Genomic DNA, 7,500 nt, shown 5'->3' with positions numbered 1-7,500 from the left:
TGTGTGTGTGTGTGTGTGTGTGTGTGTGTGTGTGTGTGTGTGTGTGTGTGTGTGTGTGTGTGTGTGTGTGTGTGTGTGTGTGTCTCAGACATGTCTTCCATAAGGTGTGTGTGGACCCCTGGCTGAATGAACACTGCACCTGTCCGATGTGTAAACTCAACATCCTCAAAGCTCTCGGCATCATGGTGAGTCTCCACCAATCAGAAGGCTCTGTCCCCCCACCCCGGTGCTAACAGCTGTGTGTGTGTCCCCAGACCAGTGTCCCCTGTGGGGACAGCGTGGTGTTGGACGTGGAGCGCCTCGGGTCAGCGTGGCGTCCGGCAGCCAGAGGGCGCCGCCGGAAACAGCGGGCAGCCGCCCATCAGCCTGGAGCCACTCAGCCCCCCCCACCCCGAGGCCCCGCCCAGAACGCCTGCTGACATCACCATCGCCGTGACCAGTAAGAACGCCACACTGGGGAACTCACGCTTAAAGGGCTCCTACGTTGGGTTTCAGCCTGGACTCAGGAGAAGAAGCTTCCCTTTAAAGGGACAGAAATATGAATGGAGTTTGATATTTCTGTCACTTTAATGTCTGTTGAAGTGTCCACAGTATACAGTAATAATAATAATAATAATAATAATATTATAGTAGTGTCACGATTTTGATTTGAACACATTAAAGTGACAGAAATATGAATGGAGTCTGGTGGAGATATGCTGGCTCTATACACGCTAAAAGTCCTGATTATTTACATGGAGTCTGGTGGATATATGCTGGCTCTATACACGCTAAAAAGTCCTGATTATTTACATGGAGTCTGGTGGAGATATGCTGGCTCTATACACGCTAAAAGTCCTGATTATTTACATGGAGTCTGGTGGAGATATGCTGGCTCTATACACGCTAAAAGTCCTGATTATTTACATGGAGTCTGGTGGAGATATGCTGGCTCTATACACGCTAAAAGTCCTGATTATTTACATGGAGTCCGTGGATATATGCTGGCTCTATACACGCTAAAAGTCCTGATTATTTACATGGAGTCTGGTGGAGATATGCTGGCTCTATACACGCTAAAAGTCCTGATTATTTACATGGAGTCCGTGGATATATGCTGGCTCTATACACGCTAAAAAGTCCTGATTATTTACATGGAGTCCGGTGGAGATATGCTGGCTCTATACACGCTAAAAGTCCTGATTATTTACATGGAGTCCGGTGGAGATATGCTGGCTCTATACACGCTAAAAGTCCTGATTATTTACATGGAGTCTGGTGGAGATATGCTGGCTCTATACACGCTAAAAGTCCTGATTATTTACATGGAGTCCGTGGATATATGCTGGCTCTATATACGCTAAAAAGTCCTGCTTATTTACATGGAGTCCGTGGAGATATGCTGGCTCTATACACGCTAAAAGTCCTGATTATTTACATGGAGTCCGGTGGAGATATGCTGGCTCTATACACGCTAAAAGTCCTGATTATTTACATGGAGTCCGGTGGAGATATGCTGGCTCTATACACGCTAAAAGTCCTGATTATTTACATGGAGTCTGGTGGAGATATGCTGGCTCTATACACGCTAAAAAGTCCTGATTATTTACATGGAGTCTGGTGGAGATATGCTGGCTCTATAAACGCTAAAAGTCCTGATTATTTACATGGAGTCTGGTGGAGATATGCTGGCTCTATACACGCTAAAAGTCCTGATTATGTACATGGAGTCCGGTGGAGATATGCTGGCTCTATACACGCTAAAAGTCCTGATTATTTACATGGAGTCCGGTGGAGATATGCTGGCTCTATACACGCTAAAAAGTCCTGATTATTTACATGGAGTCCGGTGGAGATATGCTGGCTCTATACACGCTAAAAGTCCTGATTATTTACATGGAGTCCGTGGATATATGCTGGCTCTATACACGCTAAAAAGTCCTGATTATTTACATGGAGTCAGGTGGAGATATGCTGGCTCTATACACGCTAAAAAGTCCTGATTATTTACATGGAGTCTGGTGGAGATATGCTGGCTCTTGCAGGCGGCTAAAAGTCCTGATTATTTACATGGAGTCTGGTGGAGATATGCTGGCTCTATACACGCTAAAAAGTCCTGATTATTTACATGGAGTCTGGTGGAGATATGCTGGCTCTATACACGCTAAAAAGTCCTGATTATTTACATGGAGTCTGGTGGAGATATGCTGGCTCTATACACGCTAAAAGTCCTGATTATTTACATGGAGTTTGGTGGAGATATGCTGGCTCTATACACGCTAAAAAGTCCTGATTATTTACATGGAGTTTGGTGGAGATATGCTGGCTCTATACACACTAAAAGTCCTGATTATTTACATGGAGTCTGGTGGAGATGTAACAGTGATTTTGTGTGTTTGCAGGCCTGGCCACTTCTTCAGCAGGAACTCTCTGGTCTGTGAGATGGAGCTGCCGGACATCCAGGCTGAGTTCGGTCGCTACGACGACAATAAGTCCTGAGAGGGGTCACCATGTTTACCACCCCCCCAACACACACACACTATGGACGGATGGAAACGGGGGGGGGTAACAACAACCGGATGGACCTTTAAACATCATTTAATCTTCAGACTGAACATGGTCTGGGTCTGGGTCTTGGTCTGGGCCTGGGCCTGGGTCTGGGTCTTGGTCTGGGCCTGGGTCTGGGCCTGGGTCTTGGTCTGGGTCTGGGTCTTGGTCTGGGCCTGGGTCTTGGTCTGGGCCTGGGCCTGGGTCTGATATACGTACTGGTTCCTACAAAGGTCTCAGAAACAAGGAAATGGGTCAGAACATTTGTACCTGGACCTGAATGGACCTGAACGCACCAGGACTTTAACGGGTCAGAACATGTGTACCTGGGACCCGAATGGACCTGAATGCACCAGGACTCTTAACGCACCCTGAGACCTTTCTGTCTGTGGACTCTCATGACATTTGGAAATCTGAAACCTGACCCTCTGATTGGCCGACTGAGGATGACATTAATTAACAGGCGTTTGTGGCGTCCAATCAGAGCCTGGAGAGTCTGTGTGCAGACCGGAACCAGAATCAAAAGGAAGACCTGGACCCGGTGTAACAGTGTTAGCTCCCCTGTAGCCTCAACGCGTCTCTTTGCAGAGCTCGGAGACGTTTTAAAGATTTAAAGGAGTAGTCCCACATTTCAGAGACACTTAAAGTCCAGACCAATCAGAAGGCTGTCTTCACTTCCTCTGGCCAATCAGAGCAAAGCACCTTTCTTAATGTTAGTCATCATTATCATTGTTAAGGAACAACTAATTTCACCTACTGGAGAAGGTCCTGAGACACACACAAGCATGTAATCAGACTGAATAATCAGGCAGTATCATCTCTGGAGATCTTAAACATGTAATCAGACTGAATAATCAGGCAATAATCATCTCTGGAGATCTTAAACATGTAATCAGACTGAATAATCAGGCAGTATCATCTCTGGAGATCTTAAACATGTAATCAGACTGAATAATCAGGCAGTAATCACCTCCCAGGAGATCTTAAACATGTAATCAGACTGAATAATCAGGCAGTAATCATCTCTCTGAGATCTTTAACATGTAATCAGACTAAATAATCAGGCAGTAATCATCTCTGAGATCTTAAACATGTAATCAGACTGAATAATCAGGCACCATCTGGAGATCTTAAACATGTAATCAGACTGAATAATCAGGCAGTAATCATCTCTCTGGAGATCTTAAACATGTAATCAGACTGAATAATCAGGCAGTAATCACCTCTCAGGAGATCTTAAACATGTAATCAGACTGAATAATCAGGCAGTAATCATCTCTCTGGAGATCTTTAACATGTAATCAGACTAAATAATCAGGCAGTAATCATCTCTGGAGATCTTAAACATGTAATCAGACTGAATAATCAGGCAGTAATCATCTCTGGAGATCTTAAACATGTAATCAGACTGAATAATCAGGCAGTAATCACCTCTCAGGAGATCTTTAACATGTAATCAGACTAAATAATCAGGCAGTAATCATCTCTGGAGATCTTAAACATGTAATCAGACTGAATAATCAGGCAGTATCATCTCTGGAGATCTTAAACATGTAATCCGACTGAATAATCAGGCAGTAATCATCTCTCTGGAGATCTTAAACATGTAATCAGACTGAATAATCAGGCAGTATCATCTCTGGAGATCTTAAACATGAAACTAAACATTTCTTTATCACACAGCTGCCTGACTCCCTCAATGTCTGTGTGTGTGTCTGTGTGTGTGTGTGTGTGTGTGTGTGTGTAAACATGTGTGTGTGTGTGTGTGTGTGTGTATGTGTGTGTGTGTGTGTGTGTGTGTGTGTGTGTGTGTGTGTGTGTGTGTGTGTGTGTGTGTGTGTGTGTGTCTGTGTGTTTGTTTGTGTGTGTGTGTCTGTGTGTGTGTGTATGTGTGTCTGTGTGTGTGTGTGTGTGTGTGTGTGTGTGTGTCTGTGTGTGTGTGTGTGTGTGTGTGTGTCTGTGTGTGTGTGTGTGTGTGTGTGTGTGTGTGTCTGTGTGTGTGTGTATGTGTGTCTGTGTGTGTGTGTGTGTGTGTGTGTGTGTGTGTGTGTGTGCTTAAAGGATCCTGTGTTCCAGGAAACAGATGCTAGCCGCTGCTAACAGACTCTAGCCGCTGCTATAAGGTTGCTAGCCGCTGCTACCAGATAATAGCCACTGCTAACATATGCTAGCTGCTGCTAACAGACTCTAGCCACTGCTAACAGATGCTAGCCACTGTTAACAGATTCTAGCTGCTGCTAACAGATGCTAGCCGCTGCTAACAGATGCTAGCTGCTGCTAACAGATGCTAGCTGCTGCTAACAGATGCTAGCTGCTGCTAACAGATTCTAGCTGCTGCTAACAGATGCTAACGTGTCTGGTGGCTCTGAGAGTGTCTCCTGAAGTGACGGACTAATCCTTTAACGTGTATTAAACAGCTTCTGAATTACTCCGCGCGTGTAATAATCAGCTCGGTGAATATATAAACAGCATTATACAATCTATAACCTGATGAATATTAACTCTGAAGTGACCTGAGGATGCTTTCAGTTCACTGTGTCTCCTACTGCCTCATTAACGTGTCATTAACGTGTCATTAAGGTGTCATTAATGTGTCATTAATGTGTCATTAAGGTGTCATTAAGGTGTCATTAATGTGTCATTAACGTGTCATTAAAGTGTCATATGCCTTTAACATGTTTGACATTATTGATCCTCTCAGCTGGGTTCAGTAGCTTAGCAACATACACTATATTTAAGGTACAAGTACTGAGAAATATTTGGATTATACTTAGTACTTTATTACATTATTCTGAGGGATAATAGCTGAGAGACACACACACATACACATACAGACACACACATGCTCTAACAGGACATTTTAATAGTTTGGTTAATGATAATAAGACCACGTGGGTTTAGTTTTAATAGTATCATAAACAGGGACATTTAATAGTAGTCAGTGTAAACAGTTTTAATAGTAGTCTGTGTAAACAGGGACATTTTTATAGTAGTCAGTGTAAACAGGGACATTTTAATAGTAGTCGTGTAAACAGGGACATTTTAATAGTAGTCGGTGTAAACAGGGACATTTTAATAGTAGTCAGTGTAAACAGGGACATTTTAATAGTAGTCAGTGTAAACAGGGACATTTTAATAGTAGTCGGTGTAAACAGGGACATTTTTAGTATTGGTGTAAACAGGGACATTTTAATAGTAGTCGGTGTAAACAGGGACATTTTAATAGTAGTCGGTTTTAATAGTGTAAACAGGGACATTTTAATAGTGGTTGGTGTAAACAGGGACATTTTAATAGTAGTTGGTGTAAACAGGGACATTTTAATAGTAGTTGGTGTAAACAGGGACATTTTAATAGTAGTTGGGACATTTAAAAAAACAGTAGAAACAGGGACATTTTAATAGTAGTCGGTGTAAACAGGGACATTTTAATAATAGTAAAACAGGGACATTTTAATAGTAGTGGGACATGTAAACAGGGACATTTTAATAGTAGTGGTCGGGACATTTTAATAGTAGTCGTGGGGACATTTTAATAGTAGTTGGTGTAAACAGGGACATTTTAAGTAGTAGTTTTAATAGTAAACAGGGACATTTTAATAGTAGTTGGTGTAAACAGGGACATTTTAATAGTAGTCGGTGTAAACAGGGACATTTTAATAGTAGTTGGTGTAAACAGGGACATTTTAATAGTAGTTGGTGTAAACAGGGACATTTTAATAGTAGTCGGTGTAAACAGGGACATTTTAATAGTAGTTGGTGTAAACAGGGACATTTTAATAATAGTAAACAGGGGACATTTTAATAGTAGTGTAAACAGGGACATTTTAATAGTAGTCGGTGTAAACAGGGACATTTTAATAGTAGTTGGTGTAAACAGGGACATTTTAATAGTGGTAGGTGTAAACAGGGACATTTTAATAGTAGTTGGTGTAAACAGGGACATTTTAATAGTAGTTGGTGTAAACGGGACATTTTTAAAAACAGGGACATTTTAATAGTAGTTGGTAGTAAACAGGGACATTTTAATAGTAGTTGGTGTAAACAGGGACATTTTAATAGTAGTCGGTGTAAACAGGGACATTTTAATAGTAGTTGGTGTAAACAGGGACATTTTAATAGTAAAACAGGGACATTTTAATAGTAGTTGGTGTAAACAGGGACATTTTAATAGTAGTTGGTGTAAACAGGGACATTTTAATAGTAGTTGGTAAACAGGGACATTTTAATAGTAGTTGGTGTAAACATTTTTTAATAGTAGTCGGTGTAAACAGGGACATTTTAATAGTAGTCGTGTAAACAGGGACATTTTAATAGTAGTTGGTGTAAACAGGGACATTTTAATAGTAGTTGGTGTAAACAGGGACATTTTAATGGTAGGGTAAAACAGGGACATTTTAATAGTAGTCGGTGTAAACAGGGACATTTTAATAGTAGTCGGTGTAAACAGGGACATTTTAATAGTAGTTGGTGTAAATAGTGGTAGGTGTAAACAGGGACATTTTAATAGTAGTCGGTGTAAACAGGGACATTTTAATAGTGGTTGGTGTAAACAGGGACATTTTAATAGTAGTCGGTGTAAACAGGGACATTTTAATAGTAGTTGGTGTAAACAGGGACATTTTAATAGTAGTCGGTGTAAACAGGGACATTTTAATAGTAGTCGTGTAAACAGGGACATTTTAATAGTAGTTGGTGTAAACAGGGACATTTTAATAGTAGTTGGTGTAAACAGGGACATTTTAATAGTAGTTGGTGTAAACAGGGACATTTTAATAGTAGTCGGTGTAAACAGGGACATTTTAATAGTAGTCGTAAACGGGACATTTTAATAGTAGTTGGTGTAAACAGGGACATTTTTAATAGTAGTCTTTTAATAGTAGTAAACAGGGACATTTTAATAGTAGTTGGTGTAAACAGGGACATTTTAATAGTAGTCGTTTAATAGTGGTAGGTGTAAACAGGGACATTTTAATA

Source organism: Perca flavescens, chromosome 10, assembly GCF_004354835.1.
Source record: "Perca flavescens isolate YP-PL-M2 chromosome 10, PFLA_1.0, whole genome shotgun sequence".
NCBI lineage: Eukaryota > Metazoa > Chordata > Actinopteri > Perciformes > Percidae > Perca > Perca flavescens.
This window is presented reverse-complemented; position numbering follows the sequence as displayed.